This window comes from Schistocerca gregaria, chromosome 1, assembly GCF_023897955.1.
Source record: "Schistocerca gregaria isolate iqSchGreg1 chromosome 1, iqSchGreg1.2, whole genome shotgun sequence".
Classification (NCBI taxonomy): Eukaryota; Metazoa; Arthropoda; class Insecta; order Orthoptera; family Acrididae; genus Schistocerca; species Schistocerca gregaria.
In genome coordinates, this window is record NC_064920.1 from 901,065,820 (window position 1) to 901,090,519 (window position 24,700).

Here is a 24,700-nt window from a genome sequence, read left to right on the forward strand (position 1 = left end):
TTCATCCCCATCGACGCGCAAGTCGCCGAAGTGGCGTCACATCGAAAGACTTGCACCAGGCGAGCGGTCTACCCGACGGGAGGCCCTCGTCACACGACATTTCATTTCATTATAGCACAGAATGTCCGTTGTAAGAGTCGAGGCGACGCACAAGCGCTTCAAGAGACAACAGATGTGGTTGGTCGATGATGCACCGTCTGGAGCGCCACTCCGCACTCCCAATGCTGTTGTCCACAACTCGGATGTCTTGTTAAATACCAAGGAGTTATTTTAGCAGCCACTGCTGCAGAGGTCGGATGCAGCTCGAAATTGCAATGGACAGATTGCTCTCCGTACAGTTGTGCCATTCTTCGACGAATTTCCGTTCCCCACACTCCTTCTGCTCTCGGGAAACACGCTATACCCCTCTGCTCTTCTTTTAAAGCATCCATTGCCCTATTTACAGTACGACTGACAGCACAGGATGATTGATGAGGGCGTCTGCTTGCTGCGTTTCGCGTAGGTGTGCACTCCGCGTCCCTGTAAAGAGCCTCAGCACTGGTGTGGGGACCGCACCTTCTTAGACAGGCGGTGACATTACGATCTTTTCTGCAGTTTTTATTTCATAGTCTTGAGATTTTTTTGTCTTTAATGTATCTTATACTTAAAAATCGTAGTTGATAACGTCGGAAGTTCCATAAGGCTTTTGCGGATGATGATTTTGTGTAGAAAAAAGTGTCAACACTATCAAATTGTAGTGAAATGCAGTAGGCTTCCAGAACATCGACTCCTGGTCCAGAATTGGCCGTTGATCCTCAACAGAAATAAATAAAACTGTTTATGACTTCTCAGTCTTTTGACTGGTCTGACGCGGATCGCCACGATTTCCTCTCCTGTGCGAACCCATTCATCTCAGAGTGATACTTGCAGCCTATATCCTCAATTATTTGCTGGATTTATTTCAATCTCTGAAGCTTTTACCCTCTACACCTACATCTAGTACCATGGAAGTTACTCCCTGATGTCTTAACAGATGTCCGATCATCCCATCCTTTCTTCTTGTCAGTGTTTCCAACGTATTCTTTTCCTCGCCGATTCTGCGGAGAAACTCCTCATTCTTTAACGTATCAGAAAAGCTGGATATCTACATTCTTCTGTAACACTCTTTTTCAAATGCTTCGATTCTCTTCTGTTCCGATTTTGCCACAGTTCATGTTTCACTACACTTCAATTCTGGGCTCCAAACGTACATTCTCTGAAGTTTCACTGCCATACAATGCTGAGCTCCAAAAGTCAATTCTCAGGACTTTATTCCTCAAAGGAAACCCTATGAAAGGTTCATAAATTTTGTGAACGGATACAGTACGAAATACGTCCATTTTCGTTTAGTCTCTTTCATGTTCGACAATGACGCCAGGATTCTGCGACCGCCAAATTTTTACATTATTGCACTTCACTTTATAGATGAGACGTCGATTCGTCCGAAAACATGAGCCATTCCGAAAAAGCATCCTCTGCCATATCCTAGAGAATCAAAATGCAAAATCCGTACCTTCTGTTATGGTTGTCGAGATACAACTGCTGCAGCAGCTGTAACTTGTAAGGCTTCATATGCACGCATTATTTCAGAACAAACCACACCGTTATTTGAAGATGTATAAGTTCCTCATATGCAAGCATCGTTTCAGAACAAACCACACCGTTATTTGAAGATGTAGAAGTTCCTGGCTTAATCGTCTTGTGGACTTCCGAGTGCTTTGTGTGAAGAGTTTCGGATACGTTCGACATTTTCATCAGACGGGAGTGGCCAACCACTACTCTTCCCTTTGCATATGCAACCAACGTCCAAGAATTTTGTATGCCAGACATAAATCTGCCTGTGCAAAGGTCCCTTGTTGCTTAATAGACGGCAGGATGCACTTTGAGCTTGAACAATGAAATAACTTCGTGCGAATTCGAAAACAGAAACTTAGTTCTCTTATGTCGTAGTCATCAGGTTGCTACAAACAATCAACGGCACAGCTGTGTCAAAACTTTGAACTTCCTCTATCAAGTAACATGGGCAATGTGTTTCCATCTTTTATAGTTTATCCGTAATAAACAACTGACACCTGTTCTTTCTTTTTGCAGTTAATACAAAGGCCTTTTAAAAAAATGATAATGCAGGACACGTTAAGCGGTTAGTTAGTATGTTATTAGAACTGCATCTCAACTACATTTTTTGTTAAGTGTAAAAAGTAGACAAAATTAAATGCCACGACACTGAAAAGCTTTTCAAGTTACACGTTATCATCCAAAGCCAATATTTGGAGGATCCACGTATTGGAATTCAACATCTACACAGAGAACTAAATTAACATCTGTGTTGATGATACTATTTGCTTGAGACTAGTTGTAACAGTTATCTGACATGCGCGTTTCAATAAAAGTCTGAGGTAAGAACCAACAGCGACACATCTCTCAAACCTTACGAAGAAAGAAGTAGATAAACTGCAGTCTAGGGGATATGATAATCAGGAGTTGGTAAAATGAGCAGAGCGTCCAGGGTGAATATACAGTAGGCATTATTCACGTTACTGCTGGTTAATTGTTCGCTTACAACAAGATTGATTATCATTGCTTCTTCACAAAAAAATCCTTAACCAGTGTTACTTGGCGATATTATTGATGGAAATCGATACGCGAAATTACTAGAAATTATTAACATTCGCGCTCACATTGAATGACAGTGTTTTTCTTAGAAATTAAGATCAATTTGTCCACTCGGATTATTTTTATATTACTAAGAAATAACATTGGAGTTATTAAACATGAGGGACAGTTTCGAATAATCTACATTTTTCCGACTGAAATGTAGATATGGTAGTTTGATGAGCCAAGAAATCGTCAAAACAACATAAAACACATAGTCCTTGTGCAATAACAATTTCACTAAGTAAGAGGTTACAGGACAAGAGACATTTTTGGAATGTAGAAGTTATCTGCCACTAAGGCCTAACATCTCAACAAAAAGATTCACTTTCTGGTCTTATTTAAAGACCTGCTGTTAAATGCAACAAAAGGGACATATTAACTAAACGTTTTTGACTTCAGTCAAGATTTGGTAATTTAAAGTTATCACTTTTTTTACAACTCACAGGCGAGTACAAAACAACGCCCACAGAGTTCTTATTACTAAACTTGAGACTATACAACACATTTCTACGAAATCGAAGGGTAGGGCTTATTTACGGATTACGAAGAGGAAACATAGAGAGTAACAATTTGTCCATTTTCTTTGTCCATTTTGATTTGTCCATTTTATTTGCCTGGCAAGGCAGCTACCCATAGCCAGGCCCTCTTTCTGCTGGTACACTTTGTTATTAAAAGAAAAATAGTTGTGTGATAGAACTAGTGTTAATAGATCAATGAATTCATATATCTCCGGTAATGCCAAATGTTTATGTTTAAGTAAATTGTTTTTAATAATTTCTATTGTTTCTTTGACCGGTATGTTTGTGTAGAGGTTTGTGATGTCAAGTGATGCAAATCTAGCAGTTTCACGAGTCTGAATTTCCTTAAGTCAATTAATAAGTTCATAACTGTTCTTTACTGAGTATGTCTCTTCAAATTTGAATGTGTTGCTAAGGATCTCATTCAGTTTCTTGCTGATTTTACAAGTTTGGCTGCTCCGAGAATTAACAATTGGACGTATGGGACAGTTGACTTTATGGGTCTTAGGTTGTGCTCGTAGATGTGGTGCATAAAGGTTCATAACATAATGCATTAAAAATTGGCTGGCTGCTGTATTTTTATAGTGAAATATCATTATCCACGACCACGGAGGTCAAGAGTCCGAATAAAACGGACAAATTGTTATTGACACTACCTAGCCAGGTCTAAGAGCTTTACATGCATTCAGAAAGTACAAAATTAAGTTAGAAAGAACATTTTTAGCTCCAAGTTCAATAACAAGTGTTTTAGTGCGAATGTAGCTCCAAAATATGCCAAAGTGAACACCAACAGTCAAAACAAAGCAGCGAAAATAGCTAAAGAAAGAAGTGAAATTATATGGCTCCAATCTGAAATCCGAAACCAACATAGGAAGAAGCAGTTTTTAAACCACCAGTTATATAGATTACATTTAGAGCTAGGTAAACAACTTACTCCCACACAATTTAACCACGCATTACATTTCGTCAGTATAATAGCTATGAAAGAAAAGTATAAGGTCAGATGTAGGCATAACAATTCTAAAGGTGAATGACAATGTACCTTCCACTAACCAACATACACAGATAACACAATTAATAAATCATCCTGCCACCCGGATAAACATAAGATGGCTTCATACAGAGCAATGCTAAACAGAATGCTCAAAATACCACTAGAACCAGCTGACCAAATAGAAGAACTAAACACCATCAAAGCAACTGCTTACAATAATGGTTACAATCCAAAATTAATAGATGAACTAAACTCTAAAATAAATCCCCACATAACCAAATACAATAACAAAACAGCATTAAAGAATACCACAACACAGCCAAAAGGAAAATATGTAAGCTTGCCATTGTAGGAAAACTGGCATATAAAATAGCAAACCTGTTCCAAGGAACAGATATCAAAATCAGCTACTATACAAATAACAAAATAAAGGACAAAGCTATCCATAACATTAAAAATAATACTAACTGCAACTCATGTCCAAAAACATACATAGGCCAAACAGGGAGAAACTTCAACATACAGTTTCGAGAACACATGGGTGCTCTTCGTTTAAAAAACTTAAATAAATCCGCATTGGCCCAACATGTAGCAGAAGAATAACATCAAGTATCAGACATATCACATAACCTACAAGTTCTCCACCTAGACAACAAAGGAGAAAGAATGAACCTCCTAGAAGAAATCGAAATTTATTAACATAAACGTGTATCTCCTTTTGACACACTTAACGACCAAACAGAGATAGCAAACCGAATATTTCGGAAAAACTTCCACACTCTATTTATCAAACCACTTACTAAGCAAAATCAAGAAATAACATAATATAATATAAATCCAACAAATGCATGTAATAATATACAACATAAAAATCTTAATTCTATCTGCGTTATATTGTAAATGTATGAATTACTGCTTTGTATAAATGTGTTATGTTAGTTTATTAACTTCAATACTGCCTAAGTAAACAAAAAAAGAAAAATTGTATACATCGTACTTAGATCACCCAAGCCAATATTTAGAAAACAGAGCTTATCTTAGAACCTCAAACTTTTGTAAAATATAACTCTGTCCATAGATAAACCGCTTGTATGTGAACAAAAACTGTCGGTCGACAACATGGCGAATAACGCAGTGCGCCTGTGTAAAATACGTGACAAAAAGTGTTTGTGTTGTTGCAAAAAAGAAGAAAAGCCAAGAACAAAACAAGGAGAAGAGAATGTAAGTAAAATGAACAACTGGTAGTGCGTAACTCTGAACTCGCGAAATTGAAGTAAATGATTGGAATCGTTGCTTTTGCACAGGCCAGATGCAGCATCCGAACTGCTGTCGAGATTGTAGCACTGTAGAAACTGAAGATACATGTAATTTGCCAGCTGAATATGGGTGCAAACCCGAAATTCATGTTGGCATAAATAAAACGCATTACAAAGTGGCTGGTTGCTGTATTTCTATAGTAAAACATAGAGAGTCCCAAAAATAAGTGTAGAGGTTCTCGGTAGTAGATATTCAGTACGGAGATGCGTGGACAAGGAATAGAAACGAATGTAGTCCACTGCACTTACAGGCAATAGGGTGCGCTCACTTCTGCCAAACATTACAGCCATGATTGGAATGAAATGCTTAGTTCCTTCAAGAGGCCTTGTCGATCTATGAGCATGACAATGTTCCTCATAGCCATACAGTTTTAAGTGTAAATAGCTGCGTGTGTGTGGACACTGAAACCGCACATCATGTCATTCTTCATCCCGATACCGAACTCTATAGTTGATCATTCGGACAGACGCCTGTGCACGAAATGTTGCGGTGCATAGAGACTTGTGACCGTTGTGGTATATTGCAGGTATTTACTCACTAAAGAAACAACAAGCATACATCACGGCAAAAGTGATACTCTGACAACAATATGCGAAGGTAGCAGGAAATTTGCTTCTGACAGGGCACTATACATCCAGAGCGGAAAGATACGTGCGGCTCCTGCAAGCAGAGCTACATTACTTGCCAGACACGAAATCTACATTTACTGCGTCGTCTCAGGCACCGATCCCCGGTCGTCGACGTTTTTTTGATTTATCAGTCTACAGACTTGTTTGATACGGTCCGCCACGAATTCCTCTATTGCGCCAACCTACTTACTACAGAGTAGCGTTTACAAACTACGTCCCGAGTTAGTGATGGATGTACTCTAATCTCTGTTGTCCTCTACAGCTTTTACCCTCTACAGCTCCTTCTAGTACCATGGATATTATTTTCTGATCTCTTATCAGATATCCTAGCTTTTCCTTCCTTATTCTTGTCTGTGTTTTCCATGTATTCCTTTCCTCGTCGATTTTCCAGTGAGCCTCCTCATTTTTAACCTAATGAATCCACCTAGTTTTCAACATTCATCCGTAGCACCGCATCTCCATTCCTTCGATTCTCTGTTTTTTAGTTTTTACTTCAGTCCATGTTCCACTACCATACAATATTCTGCTCCAAACATACATTATCAAAAATTTCATCTACAAATTAAGGCCTGTGTTTGTTGCTAGTAAACTTCTCTTTGACAGGAATACCTATTTGACTGCTTTCTATGTCTTCGTTATTCCGTCCGTCATGGATTATTTTGGTGCCTAAGTTCCAGAATAACTTAAATTCATCTACTTCGTGAACACCAATGCTGATGTCAAGTTTCTCGCTGTTCTCATTTCTACTACTTCTCATTACTTTTATCTTTCTTCGTTTTACTCTCAGTCCATATTCTGTACCCTTAGACCGTTCACCCCATTTAACAGCTTCTGTAATTTTTCGTCACATTCAGTGAGGATAACAATGTCATTAGCAAATCTTCTCATTGCTATCACTGTACCCTGAATTTTAACTCACTCTTGAACTTCTCTTTTATTTCCGACATTGCTTCTTCGATGCATAGATTGAACAGGGCAGGCGAAAGACTACATCTCTGTCTTTACAGTCTTCAATCCGGCCACTTCGTTCTCGGTCTTCCAGTCGTATTTTTCCGTGTTGTAAATGTTTTATATTAACCGTCTTTCCTTACGCTTCTAGCTTACTCATATTTTCCTTAGAATTTCGAACATATTCCACTATCTGACACTGTCGAATGCTTCTTCCAGGTCAACAAAGCTTATGAACGTGTCTCGATTTTTCTGCAATCATGCTTCCATTATCAACATTAACGACAGAGCTGCATTGCTGGTGCCTTTACCGCTCCTAAAGCCAAACTGTTTGTCATCAAACACATCCTCAATTTTCTTCTCCATACTTCTACATATTACTTTTGTCTGCATCTTCGATGCATGAGCTCTTGAGCTGACTGTGCGATACTTCTCGCACTTGTCGGTTCTTGCAGTCTTAGAAATTGTGTGGATGGTGTTTTTCCGAAAGTCAAATGGTATATCACAGGACCCATACATTCTGCACACCAACGTGAGTAGTCGTTTTGTTGCCACTTCCTCCAATGAATTTAGAAATTACGATAGAATATTATCTACCCGTTCTGCATTATTCGATCTTAAGTATTCAAAAGCTCCTTCAAATTCTTATTCTAAACATTTGATCCTCTATCACTCCTGTATCGGCTCTCGTTTCTTGTTCTGTCACGTAATCACACAAGTTTTCCCCCTCACATACGCCTTCAATGAACTCTCTCCACCTATCCGCTCTCTCCCCTACATTTAATAATGGCATTCACATCGCACTGTTAACGTTACCAACAATGCTTTTCACTGCAACAGAGGTTGGTTTGGCCATTCTGTGTACAGAGTCAGACAATAATTTATTCTCGACGTTTTTTCATTTTCCAGGCAGCCATTTCATCTTAACTTCCCTGCACTTCTTTTTTACACTTCTGGCCATTAAAATAGCTACACCACGAAGATGACGTACCACATATGCGAAATTTAAAAATTTAACCGACAGGAATAAGATGCTGTGATATCCAAATGATTAGCTTTCCAGAGCATTCACACAAAGTTGGCGCTGGTGACGACACCTACAACGTGCTGACACGAGGAAAGTTTCCAATCGATTTCTCATATACAAACAGCAGTTGACTGGCGTTGCCTGGTGAAACGTTGTTGTGATGCCTTGTGTAAGGAGTAGGAATGCGAACCATGACGTATCCGACTTTGATAAAGGTCGGATTGTAGCCTATCGCGATTGCGGTTTATCGTATCGTGACATTGCTGCTCGCGTGAGTCGGGATCCAGTGACTGTTAGCACAATATCGTTGGGTTCGGGAGGGTCATACGGAACGCCTTGCTGGATCCCAACGGTCTCGTTCACTAGCAGTCGAGATGACAGGCATCTTATCCGCATGGCTGTAACGGATCGTGCAGCGACGTGTCGATGCCTGAGTCAACAGATGGGGACGATTGCAAGACGACAACCATCTGCACGAACAGTTCGACGACGTTTTCAGCAGCATGGACTCTCAGCTCGGAGAGCATGGATGCGGTTACCCTTGACGCTGCATCACAGACAGGAGCGCCGGCGATGGTGTACTCAACGACGAACGTGGGTGCACGAATGGCAAAACGTCATTTTTCGGATGAATCCTGGTTCTGTTTACAGCATCATGATGGTCGCATCCGTGTTTGGCGACATCACCGTGAACGCACATTGGAAGGGTGTATTCATCATCGCCATACTGGCGTATCACTCTGGGTGATGGTATGGGGTGCCATTGGTTACACGTCTCGGTCACCTCTTGTTCGCATTGACGGCACTTTGAACAGTGGACGTTACATTTGAGATGTGTTGCGACCCGTGGCTCTATCCTTCATTCGATCCCTGCGAAACCTTAAGTTTCAGCAGGATAATGCACGACCGCATGTTGCAAGTCATGTACGGGGCTTTCTGGATACAGAAAATGTTCGACTGCTGCCCTGGCCAAGAACATTCTCCAGACGTCTCACCAAGTGAAAACGTCTGGTAAATGATGGCCGAGCAACTGGCTCGTCACAATACGACAGTCACTACTCTTGATGAACTGTGGTATCGTGTAGAAGCTGCATGGGCAGCTGTACCTGTACACTCCATCCAAGCTCTGTTTGACTCAATGCCCAGGCGTATCAAGGCCGTTATTACGGCCAGAGGTGGTTGTTCTGGGTACTGATTTCTCAGGATCTACGCACCCAAATTACGAGACAATGTAATCACATGTCAGTTCTATTATAATATATTTGTCCAATGAAAACCCGTTTATCATCTACATTTTTTCTTAGTGAAGCAATTTTAAAGGCCAGTAGCGTAAATTTAAAATTATGAAAGAGAACACAGTAATTAATTTTAATTACTGCACTGCTAAATCAAAAGGTACGTTAAAGTGAAAATTCACAGTGTGTCACGGATTGCACGCGACAGTATACGTAAAACTGAGCAATTGTTTGTAAACTGCAGGTAAGGGAATATTATAAATGTAAATATTTGCTTGGTAAGGGATTACTTTAATGTCATTTACGTGTAAGTTTCATGTAATCTCCCTTACAATTGGAGCTTGTTTGGAATGTTATCGACCAAACGGTAGAAAAAGAGCAGTGTCTTACTATAAACATGCCAACGTCGCAAGCTGAAGATGAGGATATAGAGGAACCATAAAAGGATACTGAATGCGTAGTTCAGTACGTAATAGGGCCTGAACATCTAACGGTCATGGGCGATTCAAATACGGTTCTAGGAGAAGGAGTAAAAGGATTATGGAGTAACATGGGGTTGGTGATAGCAGTGAGAGAGCAGGAATAGTAATTGAGTTCTGCAGTCAATTTCAGCAAGTAATAACGAATAACGTGTTCATTAATTGCAAGAGGTGGAGGTATACTCGGAAAATGTCGCGACATATAGCAAAATGTCAGTTAGATTACATCATGGTGAAGCAGAAACTCTGAATCACGTATTGGATTGGAAGGCGTATACAGGAGCAGATACTGACTCAGATCACAATGTAGTAATCATGAAGATTAGGTTGAAGTTTTGAGATCAATCAAGAAGAATGAATGCCCATAAACGTGGTACACCGAAATATTATGGAACGAAGTTCTTTGAGGTCGATACTGCGGCAATGAGTAGCTCAGTAGGCAGTTCAGATGACGAGAAACGGACATAACTAAAATTGTCAATCACAGAAGTTGGAAAGAGAAATTTAAGTTCAAGGATTGCAACTGAAAAGAAACGACGGCTAACAAAAGAAAAACTTCAGGTGGTCGACGAAAGAAGAAAGTACAAAAGTGTTCATGGAAAACCAGGATCACAAAAATAGATGCCACATGGGAATGAAACAAATAGGAGTTGCACGGAAGCTAAGGAGAAATGGATGAGAGAAAAATGTAAAGAAACTGGAACAGAAACCTTTATCGGAAGGACTGACTCGGCATCAGGAAAAGTCAAAATAACCTTCTGTGAAATTAAAATTTACCGGCAGTAATATTAAGGGTGCCGTAGACGTTCCACTGTAAATAGCACAGGAGACAGTGGATAGGTGCAAATAGAAAATTGTAATGGCCCTGAGCACTATGGGACATTACATCTATGGTCATCAGTCCCCTAGAACTTAGAACTACTTAAACCTAACTAACCTAAGGACAGCACACAACACCCAGCCATCACGAGGCAGAGAATAGAAAATTGTAGGCGTCTCTGAGGGGAATTAGTAGTCTGATGACGTGACAGAAAAAGAATCGGTCAGTAGGAAAGGGATAGGGGACCCAGTATTAGAATCAGAATTTAATGGAGCTTTGGTCAAATTAAGATCTAATAATGATAATCAGATAGATAATATTACATCAGAATTTTTCAAATCGTTGGAGCAAATGGCAACAGAGCGACTATTCACTTTGGCGTGCAGAGGAATGAGACGGGCGATACGCCATCAGGCTTTACGGAAAACAATGTCATCCACACAACTCAGAAGATTGCAAGAGCCGAAAAGTGCTAAACTAATCGCACAATCATCTTAACGTCTCAAAGGTACAACATGATGACGAGAATAATGTACAGAAGAATGGAAAATTCATGAGCTGCTAGATGACGATCAATTTGGATTCAGGAAAGATAAACGCACCAGCAGTGGCGGCCGAAGGCTTCCAGCATAAGAAATCACATTTATTTTGCAGCTGCCTTGTCAAAGAGGGCGGAGGAGCGGACAGAAGTTTAGTGCGATCTCTTTCCCTTGTGGAGTGAAACTGTCCCTAAAGGTGAAAGAATCAGCAGTGATGAAAGAGAAGAGGATGCGGAAGGCCACGGTAACTACTGCACTAGAGGTACATAACGTGTATCAGCACGACATGTGGCCAGTAACTCCAAGCGGCCATGATGATCTCTCCATTGGCAAAATACTCCGGAATAGTCCCCCATCCGGATCCTTGGGAGGGAGCAGACAAGGGAGAGATGACCATGAGAAAAAGGTTGAATAACCGACGAATGGATAAAATCCTACGAATGTTACAAGCTTGAAGGAGATAGGAAAGGTAGAAAATCTGAAAAGGGAAATTCAAAAGCAAAATCCAGATGTACTGGAGGTCAGTGAAGTGAAATGGAAAGAAGATAAGTATTTCTATATATGAAGAGGGTATATGTTCTTTCGGGGCTTGTTCGAAAAAACAGGTACTGTAAGTAGGCTGTTTAGGTTTCTTTTATTGGTAACGCCGCCGCCACGTAGCGTTCTGTATAAAAATCACTGGCTGTGCCGTGTGCATTCTGTGGCTGGTTTGCATTGTTGTCTGCCATTGTAGTTTTGAGCAGCGGCAGCTGGATGCTAACAGCGCGTAGCGTTGCGCAGTTGGAGGTGAGCCGCCAGCAGTGGTGGACGTGGGGAGAGAGATGGCGGAATTTTGTAATTTGTAAGACTGGATGTCATGAACTATCATATATTTTTTGACATATTTTGACTATAAAGGTAAATACACTGTTTGTTCTCTATTAAAATCTTTCATTTGCTAACTATACCTATCAGTAGTTAGTGCCTTCCGTAGTTTGAATCTTTTATTTACCTGGCAGTAGTGGTGCTCGCTGTATTGCAGTAGTTAGAGTAACGAAAATTTTTTGTGAGGTAAGTGATTTGTGAAAGGTATAGGTTAATGTTAGTCAGGGCCATTCTTTTGTAGGGATTATTGAAAGTCAGATTGCGTTGCGCTAAAAATATTGTGTGTCAGTTTAAGTACAGTCTTGTATAAATTTTTCTAAGGGGACGTTTCATATGTCGACCCTTAGCCAAGGATACCTCACTGGAATCTTCTGATTTTTTTCTTGTAGTTTGTGTAGTTAGTGTATCCTTTGTTTATTGCTAGCGCGTAATCATAGAGAGAATTTTCTTTGTAGTTGCAGTCTTTCATTGTTGTACAGTAAAATAGTTGTGGCATGCATGTAGTTTTGCACGAAGTATTTCGCAGCTGCGCTCGCAATTAACTAGATATTATTTTCAGTGCTATGTTAATGTGTTCTCTTATTTTTGCTCTTCAAATTGTGCTTTTATGTGTTATCGTGTGAAATATTGTGACAATAATGGCGTGTGAAAAACGTAACACTAGGCTCCAAAGTAAACAGAGAAATAATAGTGACGACGAGCGTCGCTTATCAGCACCACTGTGTAGTGAATTAACAGACATTCGAAGTAGTAATTTGGTAATTGTGCATAGGGAAATGGAGCGGGCGGCAAACAATGGTGTAGACAATGAAACAAGTAGTGAACAGGGAACAATTATCGATCGATCCGTCGGCAACAGCTCGCCTCAGGTATCCGAAATGACAGAACACAATATTTCAAATACTGTAGACTTAGGTTATGGGTCCTCACCGTTTTCTCAAATGAGTCAAGACACATTTTCTGCCTGTCAAAATGTAAATGTTGTCGGTGAAAATGCACTGCCAAAAAACATAGAAAAACAGATTCCAGACACTAATACATTATTATTGCAATTAATGCAACAAATAGAACAAAATCAGAAACAAATAGTACAAAAGCTTCAAAAGTTAGACACAATGGAACAAAATCAGAGACAAACACTGCAAAAGCTTCAAAAGTTAGACACAATGGAACAAAATCTTCAAAAGTTAGACACAATGGAACAAAATTTTCAAAAGTTAGACACAATGGAACAAAATCAGAGACAAACACAGCAAAAGTTAGACGCGATGGAGCAAAAGTTTCAAAAGTTAGACTCAGTGGAACATACGCTTGAACAAACACGTGAAGATTTAAGTACTGAATTACATAAAATCGAATCGAAATGTCAAAAAGTCTGTAATGACGTAAAAACACAAATTTGTGAGCATTTCCAACCTATTTTTTCGCGGCATGAAAATGCATTACAGAATCACAAAGCAGCCATAAAAGAACTGCAAACAATTGTTCATGAAAATCATGAGACCTTGCAAGCTAAAATTGACTCAGTTGCATCTACCGATTCGGTTACACAACTTGCAAAAACTCAAGAAAACTTAAAAGACACAGTAGATACTCTGAAAATTGGTTCAGAAATACACATGGAGGACATTAGTTCATTATCAGAGAAAGTAGTTGAACTTTCGGATCAGCTAAAAAATTTATCTACGAAGGTAGATGATAATCTGAATGACACAAAACCGGTAGTCTTTAATGACACAGAAGAGTTCGAACAAATTAGGAAATTCAAACAAAATCAAAATCAAATTAATACGCAACACCAAAGAGAAATCCTGGAAGTACAACATCAGCTGACACAGGTAATACAAGAATTACGTATTTCAGAGGACTCTCGCACACCAATATGGGAAGAGGGACATAAAAATACGGAACTGCCACAAAATAATAACACAGGGCACTTTGGAGATTATGAAAGAAATTGGCAAATTACACCGAATTTTGAGATGGAACCGCCGAAACGACGTAACAATGACCGACATGCGACCCGCCGACACGATGATTTTGACTATAAGCTGTTCATTACTACACGTAAATTAAAACATTTAAGAATTCTGGCAACTACATTCATCCACAAGCGTGGCTTCATCAATTCTCTCATTGTTTCCCCCCCAACTGGTCATTAGAGCACAGATTAGAATTAATGTGTGGCTATTTAGAGAATGAACCAGCTGTAAGAATGCGATCGGTCATTCACGATTGCCACAGTGAAGGAGAATTTTACCATGCCTTCCTCTCAGCATATTGGTCTCAAGCCACACAAGACCGAGTAAAACATGGCATCATAATGATGAAAAATTTCGAACAATCTGAATTTTCATGTCTTGTGAAATATTTTGAAGACATGTTACATAAGAATCAGTATCTTTCAAACCCATACAGCCCGTCAGAACTAATCCGCATTTGCTTACTCAAATTGCCTGAACATTTACGGCATATTATCTTGGCAGGCCGTTGCAAAGACGACATTGAAGCTTTTCAGGGACTCTTACAAGAATTAGAAATTGACACTGACAATCGCGGAACGCGAAAACAGGAACACAACAATTACAGGTCACATCCGTCGCAATTCCGCGATGAAAGAAATAATAACTGGACACGACAAGGCTATTCTCACAACACAAATCGTGACCAAAACAGACACCACCCGTATGACAACCGTTGGCAGAGTAGTAATAATTACAGGGAAAGATCAGCTCTCCGCAGTAGTGACTATCACAGAGACAATCAGAGAAACAGACAATATGGGAACCAAAATAATTATTATCAAGGGAGACAGAATAACTTAAGACGCAATGGTCTAGCGCGCAGTTACGATTCAGAGAGAAATTCTCCACCACGTGACCGACAAGAAAGAAACTATGGAAACTACCGACATGACGACAGACGATATGATCGTAACGACAACCCTGAATTGCATCAGAACTGGCGGGATTCAAACAGAGCAGGGCCCTCTCGGCAAGGTGAATTTGTAGAAGTTAGGTCTCCAAATCCCAATAACGACGCGCGCCAACAAAGACACAATAGGCAATGACCCATACCGCCGGCACCCACAAAACGTACTTATGAAACTGACGACGCAGCTGCCGTAGCTAGTAATTACGTTAAAATCGAAGACATTAGGGACATATTACTCCAGGAACACGACGTAAAACATAACAACATTGCATATCCTGTGACTCACATTACTGTAAATGACGTAAAATTTACGGCAGTACTTGACTCAGGCAGTCCCATTTCAGTAATTAGTGAAACGGCTTTTAGCAAATGCAACAAATCGAACGATTACCCTACACTTCCGTTACGCAAGATTAAATTACAAGGTGCAGTCATTGGAAAAAGTGTAGATGTACGCCAACAAACCAACTTAGAATTCTTTTGTCAAAGCCACAGCTTCTCTATGAACTTTCTTATTGTTCCATTATTGTCGACGGAAGTTATACTGGGAGAAGACTTTTTGAATGAATACAAAGCAATCTTAAACTTTCACGATGCTGAAATAAGTTTAGAGAAAGAAGGTAAGTCAATAGCTTTGAAATTTGAAGATTGGCTCTCAAACCATGATGAGGAAATTAATCGGCTTTACCTTCTGTTAGACAACAGTTCGGAATTTTCTACGGAGCTAGACGCTAACAGTCGCTCTGCAAGTACTGACAGGGATGATATCGACTTCACATTTGAAACTAATGAGTTAATTCAGAATAAAATTCAAACAATTGAGAATTGTAATGACACTGATAGGCAGGACCTTTTTGAGATTTTACAAGCACATTCCACAGTTTTTACTCACAAAACAGGAACAATCAAGGGATTTCAATACCAATTTCGTGTTCGTGAGCATACTAAATTTTGTGTTAGACCATACGTAATTCCAGCACATTGTAGGGACCGTGTTTGAACAGAAATACAATCTATGCTTGACGAGGGCATTATTGAGCCTGCAGTAAGCTCATACAACAATCCATTACATGTTGTTGAGAAGAAAAATGGATCGATCAGGCTTGTCTTAGATTCGAGGCAAATCAATACTATCATTATTCCTGAAACAGACAGGCCACAAACGTTGGAAGAACTTCTTCAAAATTTTAATGGTGTAAAAGTGTTGTCTTCCATTGGTCTCAGATCCAGCTTTTATCAGATCAAACTTCATCCAGAATGTAGAAAATACACAGCTTTCCTTTGTTTCGGCGTTTGTTATCAGTTTCGGAAACTTCCTTTTGGTTTGAACATTTCCTCAGCAGCATTCATTCGCGGGCTAAATTCCATATTAACTGAGCTCTTAAAACGTCACATCACCTTATATGTGGACGATATTCTGATAGCAGAAGCCTCATGGGAACAACATAATCGCATCCTCAACAGCGTGTTACATATTTTTGCAGAATCTGGAATTACAGTTAACTTGGAAAAGTCCGTATTCGGTAGGACAAAAGTGAACTTTTTGGGACATATTATTTCTTCTGAAGGCATTCAGCCGGATTCTGAAAAGTTATAAGCAATCACAGCCATTCCAGTTCCATCCACAAAAAAACAAGTCCGCAGTTTTCTAGGTCTCGTAAATTTTTACCGTCGTTTTCTGAATATGCTAATTCTAGTTACACCAAAACTTTGTTCTGTCACTGGAAAAAAATACTATTTGGAACTGGGACGAACAAACACACTTGGAATTCAATTCTTTGAAAGAATCGCTACTTAACTCGCCAATACTATCTCATCCAGATCTGTCACAAGATTTCTGCCTTAGCACAGATTCTTCTAAAGTCGGTCTTGGTGCCCATTTATTTCAAGAAGCCATAGAAAATGACACTACCCTTCAGAAAACCATTGCTTTTGCTAGCCGAGTGCTAACAAAATCTGAAAAAAATTATTCCGTTACTGAATTAGAAGCTTTAGCTATCGTTTGGGCATTTAACAAATTCCGTTTCTTTCTTTATGGTAAGCACGTAAAAGTATACAGTGATCATCGTGCATTACAATTTCTTATGTCTTCAAAATTAAATCATGACAGGTTAAAACGTTGGGCATTGTTTCTGCAACAATTCCACTTCACAATAGTCTACATTCCCGGCAAGGAGAACATTGTTGCGGAGGCACTGTCACGCGCACCGGCTGGGCTTGAGAAAAGTAACACAGAAAGCAACCTCGAGAAAAATTTCAGTATTCTTTACATTCAGAAAGTCACCTTCGTAAACTTCATCGCCACATCTTTAAAGGACATTGCTCATGAACAAGATAAAGATCCGATTTGGAAAGACATCAAAAGTAAATGGCATGATAAGACACACACACAGATTCGGCATTATTATCTGGGTAGAAACAACATACTGTTCAAATGATGCTCTGTTGATGACAAGCTATGGGTACTTTGCATTCCAGACGATTTTGTTAATAAGCTCATTTGGTACATTCATTTCAGCTATGCACATTTTGGACCACGAAAATGTTATCATATTCTTCGAACGACTTGTTATTTTAACAATATGGAAAAGAGAATTCGAAGAGTCTTGTCTATTTGTAAACTTTGTCAAAAGGCGAAACCATCTACTGTCTCGCATCGTGCTCCATTGTATCCTATCATTCTTACTAAATTAAAAGAATTTGCTGCTTTTGATCTCTTGGGACCGCTTGTTAGAACATCTAATGGATTTTCGTACGTTCTAGTCGCTGTTGCACTTATTCAAAATTTGTTTCTTTCGCTCCGTTACGTAAAGCCACTGGACGGTCTGTATCAATCGCCTTTGTTAAAAATTTCTTACGTGAAGTTGGACACGTTAGTAAAGTCATTTCAGATAACGGACCGTAATTCAGATCTGCTGTTTGGTCACGCATGCTTCGTAACCATAAAATCAAATCTGTTTTTATTTCATTGTACTCACCACATTGTAACCCGTCTGAACGGATTATGAAAGAAATCAATAAGCTTTGCAGACTTTATAGTCACAGAAAGCATCAGCATTGGGACAGATATTTACACTTATTTCAAAACGTGCTGAATGAAATGCCTCATGACTCCACTGCTTTACCACCTGTTCTTGTACTGAAGAATAAAGAACCACCGAACAGAATCAGAGAGCTTGTACCTTTTCCGAATACGCGTGAACTTCGACACAAAGACATTATTGACTTGGCTATTAAAAATATAAATTCTGCTGCAGACAAAAGGAGAAAATTACACGGTATAGCAAATGCAAAGAAATTATATATTGGTCAGAAAGTTCTCATTAAAGCTCATTCATTGTCATATAAGAAGAAACACTTGAGTCACAAGTTCTTTCTAGTTCACAACGGACCTTACAGAATCGGACGTATACCACATGATAATTGCGTTGAAGTTGAAACTCTGCGTACTAGAAAGAGTAAAGGTTTACACCAAATTTCACATGTAAAACCGTTTATTGAAATATAAATTGCTTTTTAACTTTGTCTTTGCCATAAAACATTTCACTTCACATTTCTAGTATGCTTTGTCACACTGAGAAACTGTTAACATGCAACAATGTTTTGAAGTTAACTATACAGTATAGAACCTAGGGAACATTTTTAAACAGAAGTTACGAATGCATTGTTATAGTGAACAGACGACTCAGTGTTGTTATTTGTACATTCTTGCTTGTTAGTTGCACGATTACGTAACGACTATGAGGCTTACATACTTAGAACATATACTGTTAATGAGGTTTTAATGCAACATTTTGATTCAGTTGAAAAGACATTCTTTATTTGAAGTATTTTCTGTGAGATTAAACATGACTTAGCGTTTGGTTTCTTTGATAGCTAAACGATTATATCACGACGCTACTAATGTGTGACACAATTTACATTGTGCTTTTGCGGTGTATCTGTTTTATATCTGCACAGTTTTTCTGAATTATTCTGGAAAGTAAAACATATTTTAGTGGTAACTTTTGTGGTATAGATACAATTAGACAGCCTTTTCCATAGCACAGCAATACGTTACAGCACAGTACTTTCTTCAACACGGCAATAAGCGTAATAACTAAGATATTTATACGCAAAGCAATTCACTTCGTTTATTACGAGGTAAGTACATTGACTTCAGCAGAACTTTGCTTACAGAGGACGATAACTACGACATTTCCACATAATTTTCTTACAACAAGACGCACAGTTTATCGCTACAGTACACGTATTTGGGTGATTAATTTTGTACTTAAAACATTTATTTTTAAAGATATTTGAAGTACAATGATACAAAGGTTTTCCGTGATACATTTCATTCCATTACTGTAATCTGTAACACCTGAGGATATAATTACATTAATCCTCAGGGGGGTACACGCTTACTTTGTGTATCATGTGTTTGGCAAGCACAAGGAGCCCTAGCTAATATGGTATTTGCTTATACAACTTTACACATCGGTACCATATTTCTGTAACACATAAATTACACAGCTATCTGATCATTTAACTGAGAGATAAACATTTTTTTTACTACATCATCAGTGACACATGTTTACGCAATAACACAGTTGGATGATTTAACACCTATGAAATTGTATTTTGTCTGTACTTTGTGAACTGTTCATATTTTTTTTTGGAACCATTGTGATACTATGAGATCTTTGAATGATGTGTTTGGTATGGGGTCATGATTTTTAAAGTACGTTTGAGGTAGATGACACTTTTTAAATGAGCAGAGAATTTTTTTTAGGTTTTGACGTTTTTGAGAATTTGACTGCGGTGTTATGATGTTATTATTACGACGCCGATGTGAATTATGCTGTTGCGGTATGTTTATGATCAATAACCTGATGCTATATGAGTTATTTTATTATGCTACGTATCTGTTATGATGAAATATTGAAGAAGTGTCGACGAATAAGGTAAGGAATAATGAGTAGTGGTTAGGGACTCTGGTTTGTGAAAAAGGTTGTTGGAAACCAAGAATCGTACTTTAAGAGTTATGAAATGTATGTAAGTGCGTGAATGTATTACAATGCCGACGAAAATTTTTTGGACACTGTTGTTTTTATAGGATTTTATTTTCTACACGTTTGTAACGCAAATTCTCAACATGTGAAAATATTTTTACATGAGACTGCCACTGTAGCGGAAACTGGTGTAGTAAATATTTCGACAAGACAGTTAAGTGACCACCTGCACGTAATGCGTCGTGGGCACCCAGCTGCGCGACAACCATTTGACAAAAAGAGAGCCATTAGTGTGTGCCTTTCAGAGACAAAGGTAAAAAAAAGAAAAGAGGCCATTATCCTCCCTATTGACATTCATTCCTTTGTAAAAAGCATCGCAAATACGACACGCTCAAACTTGAAAACATATGATTATACTGTGGAGCTCTTAATTTATGATATTTACTAAAATGCCTAATGAAACGATTAGAAACATTACAAGGCTATTGTCTTGCTAGTTGAGAGAAATGCCATATGGATTGCTTTATATGTTTATTTACTCATTTTGTTTAATATCTAGTTTCTATCTGCACTGCAGCATTGGTTAAAATACAATTTTATAGATGTACTAATATAGTTATTTTATGCCTACAGATGCAGTAAATAATAACTTTACGATATACTTAAGAAAAAAAACGAAGGAGCACAAAAAGACTTCCCTTCACAGGAACTGCATACATAATTTTCTTTTCAAGTACTTGGTAATTTTTATGGTAGGATAACTTCTTGTGGTGCACCACTTTAATGACATAGATATTAATATGTGAATAGACATTTCCCTTTTCTGCATTGTTGTCTTTACTGTAATATTTTTTTCTGCTTGAGCTTTGTCATGTTTAGTTATAAGCTATAGCATTTGCTGCTGCTGTGTGCCAGGTGTAATGTTACTGAATTTGACTTTGTATTACTCTGTTAAGCCAGTTTTACTAGGGATTTGTTTCTCTTGTTTGCTGCACAGCGCCTTATATTAGTTGTAATATTGCAATTGCTTTACCAATTTCCATTTTTTTGGGACATTGCTGTTTGTATTAATTTGTTTTGTGCTGCTGCTTTGCCTCGTCCCTTAGTTTAGCATCTGAGCTCAGTAGATTTAAGTTAGCTTAAGAGGGGGTAGACTATATAAGAATCTGTTGTTGTTGTCTTCAGTCCTGAGACTGATTTGATGCAGCTCTCCATGCTACTCTATCCTAACTATGATGAATTGGAAGAAAAGCATTGAGAAGCTATAAGAAAATGGTTTGGCAAAAAAGTAGTGTATAGTGGAGAAAAACTATTTTTGAAAGAGGATGTGAGCATAATACAGAAAGCAGGCTTCGATATGACTTTTTGGAAATAATGAAGAATGAAGGGAGATCTCTGAGAAGTAAAGAAAGTTTTGTTTGCAAAATACTGCAGTAAAACAAACCCTGTCCTTTCTTTGTGTTATCCCACTATGTGTTTGTGTACCCTTGTGTATTTGTTTTCTTCCTGTCTCTGTGTACTGTTTCATAGAATTTTTTCTCTTATAATACTAAGCTACATTCACTATGATGAGGAATACTGTTATCCTCAAATATAATTTGCATTAATAAGATGTTATATACCTTGTAAAGATGTTTACACATTATTTATTCTGTTTTGTTCTAATGCTCATGTGTGAAGTTGATGTTTCAAAAGTTATTCTGATCTTTTATGTATGTACTTATAATTTTTGTAACACTGATGTATGTGCTATTTCGATTCTTTTGTAAAGCCTGTACTACTGCAAATGTTATCTGTATTGTTATGTTCTTTAAAGACGTATTTTGTACCTTTGTTATTGTATTCTTATGTTATAAAATTGTAATTGACACCAGTTAATCAAATTAAGTAAATAGTAAATTACATTTCACTGCACACGTTTCTGTTGGTCATAGTATATGTACAATATGTGGAAGTAGGGACTTATAGTGATTGTACGTGTGTTAATAATTCAGTAAGGGACTGGATAACAGCATTGCTGGTTCTAAGGACATTTCAAAAACAATTTTTGTGAGTGCACAAGTGGTGGTTATGGACTTGCTATGTTATCCGCAAGACTCTTCAATGGTGATTGTGCGCCTGCACAGTCAAACAGATGGCTGCTGGCCATCTCTACAAGGACTACAGTGGGTCTACACCTTTGATGACCCACCAATACCATTATTTCTACAAGGACTACAGTGGGTCTACACCTTTGATGACCCACCAATACCATTATTTCTACAAGGTCTACAGTGGGTCTATATCTCTGGTGACCCACCATTACCGTAATCTCTACCAGGAATACAAGGGGTCTACTCTGTGATGACCTACCTACCAATAATCTTCAAAACTTCGACTGACTCTGCTGTGGGTTTGCTCTGTTGTGGCCCATTACCTGTCTGCATGTCAAGAGTCAGCACTGTCTTTTCGTTGGAAGGACAACATTACTTCTTCAAGACTGCATGGAAATCCACTACTTCCGTGTGCATTTCCTTTTACTACTCAGACTTTGAGAAAAACACTGCAATTTTACTTTGATGAATGATCAGGACTGTCTTTATGGACTGTGAGAAAATTTTAGCTTTTGACCAACATTGTATCGATAAGTGTGTGCATTTCATTTCTTTGTCATTGTAATTATGAAAACATTTTTCAAATCTGTATTGGCCACTGCCCAAAACAATTTGTAAATTTTTTTGTGGGGAGCATGGGGGCTATGTAAGTAGGCTGTTTAGGTTTTTTTATTGGTAACGCCGCCGCCACGTAGCGCACTGTATAAATATCACTGGCTGTGCCGTGTGCAGTCTGTGGCTGGTTTGCATTGTTGTCTGCCATTGTAGTTTTGAGCAGCGGCAGCTGGATGCTAACAGCGCGTAGCATTGCGCAGTTGGAGTAGAGCCGCCAGCAGTGGTGGACGTGGAGAGAGAGATGGCGGAGTTTTGTAATTTGTAAGACTGGATGTCATGAACTATCATATATATTTTGACTATTAAGGTAAATACACTGTTTGTTCTCTATTAAAATCTTTCATTTGCTAACTATACCTATCAGTAGTTAATGCCTTCCGTAGTTTGAATCTTTTATTTAGCTGGCAGCAGTGATGCTCGCTGAATTGCAGTAGTTCGAGTAACGAAGATTTTTTGTGAGGTAAGTGATTTGTGAAAGGTATAGGTTAATGTTAGTCAGGGCCATTCTTTTGAAGGGATTATTGAAAGTCAGATTGCGTTGTGCTAAAAATATTGTGTGTCAGTTTAAGCACAGTGTTGTATAAATTTTTCTAAGGGGACGTTTCAGTACCATCTTCATATATAGTAAAGGCTAACCAGTCATTGACATTATTCTTCTTTACTGGATACACAAGCACTGCCCCAACTCTTACGGGACTCGGTAAAATTATCTGCCACTAGTAGTGAGTGTAATGGGCAGGGGCACTACGAATGTAGTGTGTGGACGTTAAGTTGGGAATGTGGGTCTCACTGGGAGCGTGCAAGGGATAAATCCCTGCAGTCGCAGTGTCCTCTGTGCCCTCGGTGGCTCAGATGGATAGAGCATCTTCCATGTAAGCAGGAGATCGCGGGTTCAAGTCCCGGTCGGGGCACACATTTTCAACTGTCCCCATTGATTTAGACAGCTTATGGTCTTGATTTAATTGTCATAAGTATTTCTGGTCAGAAGAGTATAGAGTAATATCTACAGCAGCACAGAATGGTATCACGGGAGTAGGATTCATTATGAATAGGTAGGTAGGGCAGAGAGTGTGTTAGTGTTCAATGATCGCGTTATTCTTATCAGAGTGGACAGCAAACCAACACCGACAACGATAGTTGAGGTATATTTGATGACGTCGCAAGCTGAAGATGAAGAGATTGAGAAAGTTTATGAGAATATTGAAAGGGTATTACAGTATGTAAAGGGAGATGAAACATCTAATAGTCATGGGGGACTGGACTGCGGTTGTAGGGGGAGGAGTAGAAGAAATGGTTACAGGAGAATATGGGCTTGGGACAAAGAATGATGGAAGAAAAAAAACTAATTGAGTTCTGCCATAAATTTCATACGGTAATAGCCAATACTCTGTTCGAGAACTATAAGAGGAGGAGGTATACTTGGAAAAGGCCGGAAGGTATGGGAAGATTTCAGTTGGATTACACCATAGTCGGGCAGAGATTCCGAAGTCAGATATGGGATTGTAAGGCGTACCCAGAATCAGAGATAGACCCAGATCACAACTGAGTAGTGACGAAGAAAAAGCTGATGTTTAAGAGACAAGACAGGAAAAATCAATGCACAAAGGAGTGGAGCACGTAACTACTAAGGAATGAAGATATACGCTTCAAGTTCTCTAAGACTATAGAGTGCGATAATGAATAGTTCAATATGCGGTTCAGTTGAAGAGGAATGGACGTCTCTAAAAAGTGTAATCACAGAACTTGGAAAGGAAACCGCAGGTACAATGAAGGGAACTGCAATGAATCCAACAAATACTTCAGCTGATCGATGAAACAACGAAATACTAAATGTTCAGGAAAATTCAGGAATACAGAAACGATGTGCAGGGAATCTAAGGCGAAAGGTCTGGGGCAAAAAGGAGAGATCGGAAAGGAGGAAATAATATATTTAAGGCCTCTATGAAGGGGAAGACGTGTCTGATGACACCATAGAAGAAGAAGTGGTCGATATAGAAAGGACAGGGGATTGTTGTTGTTGT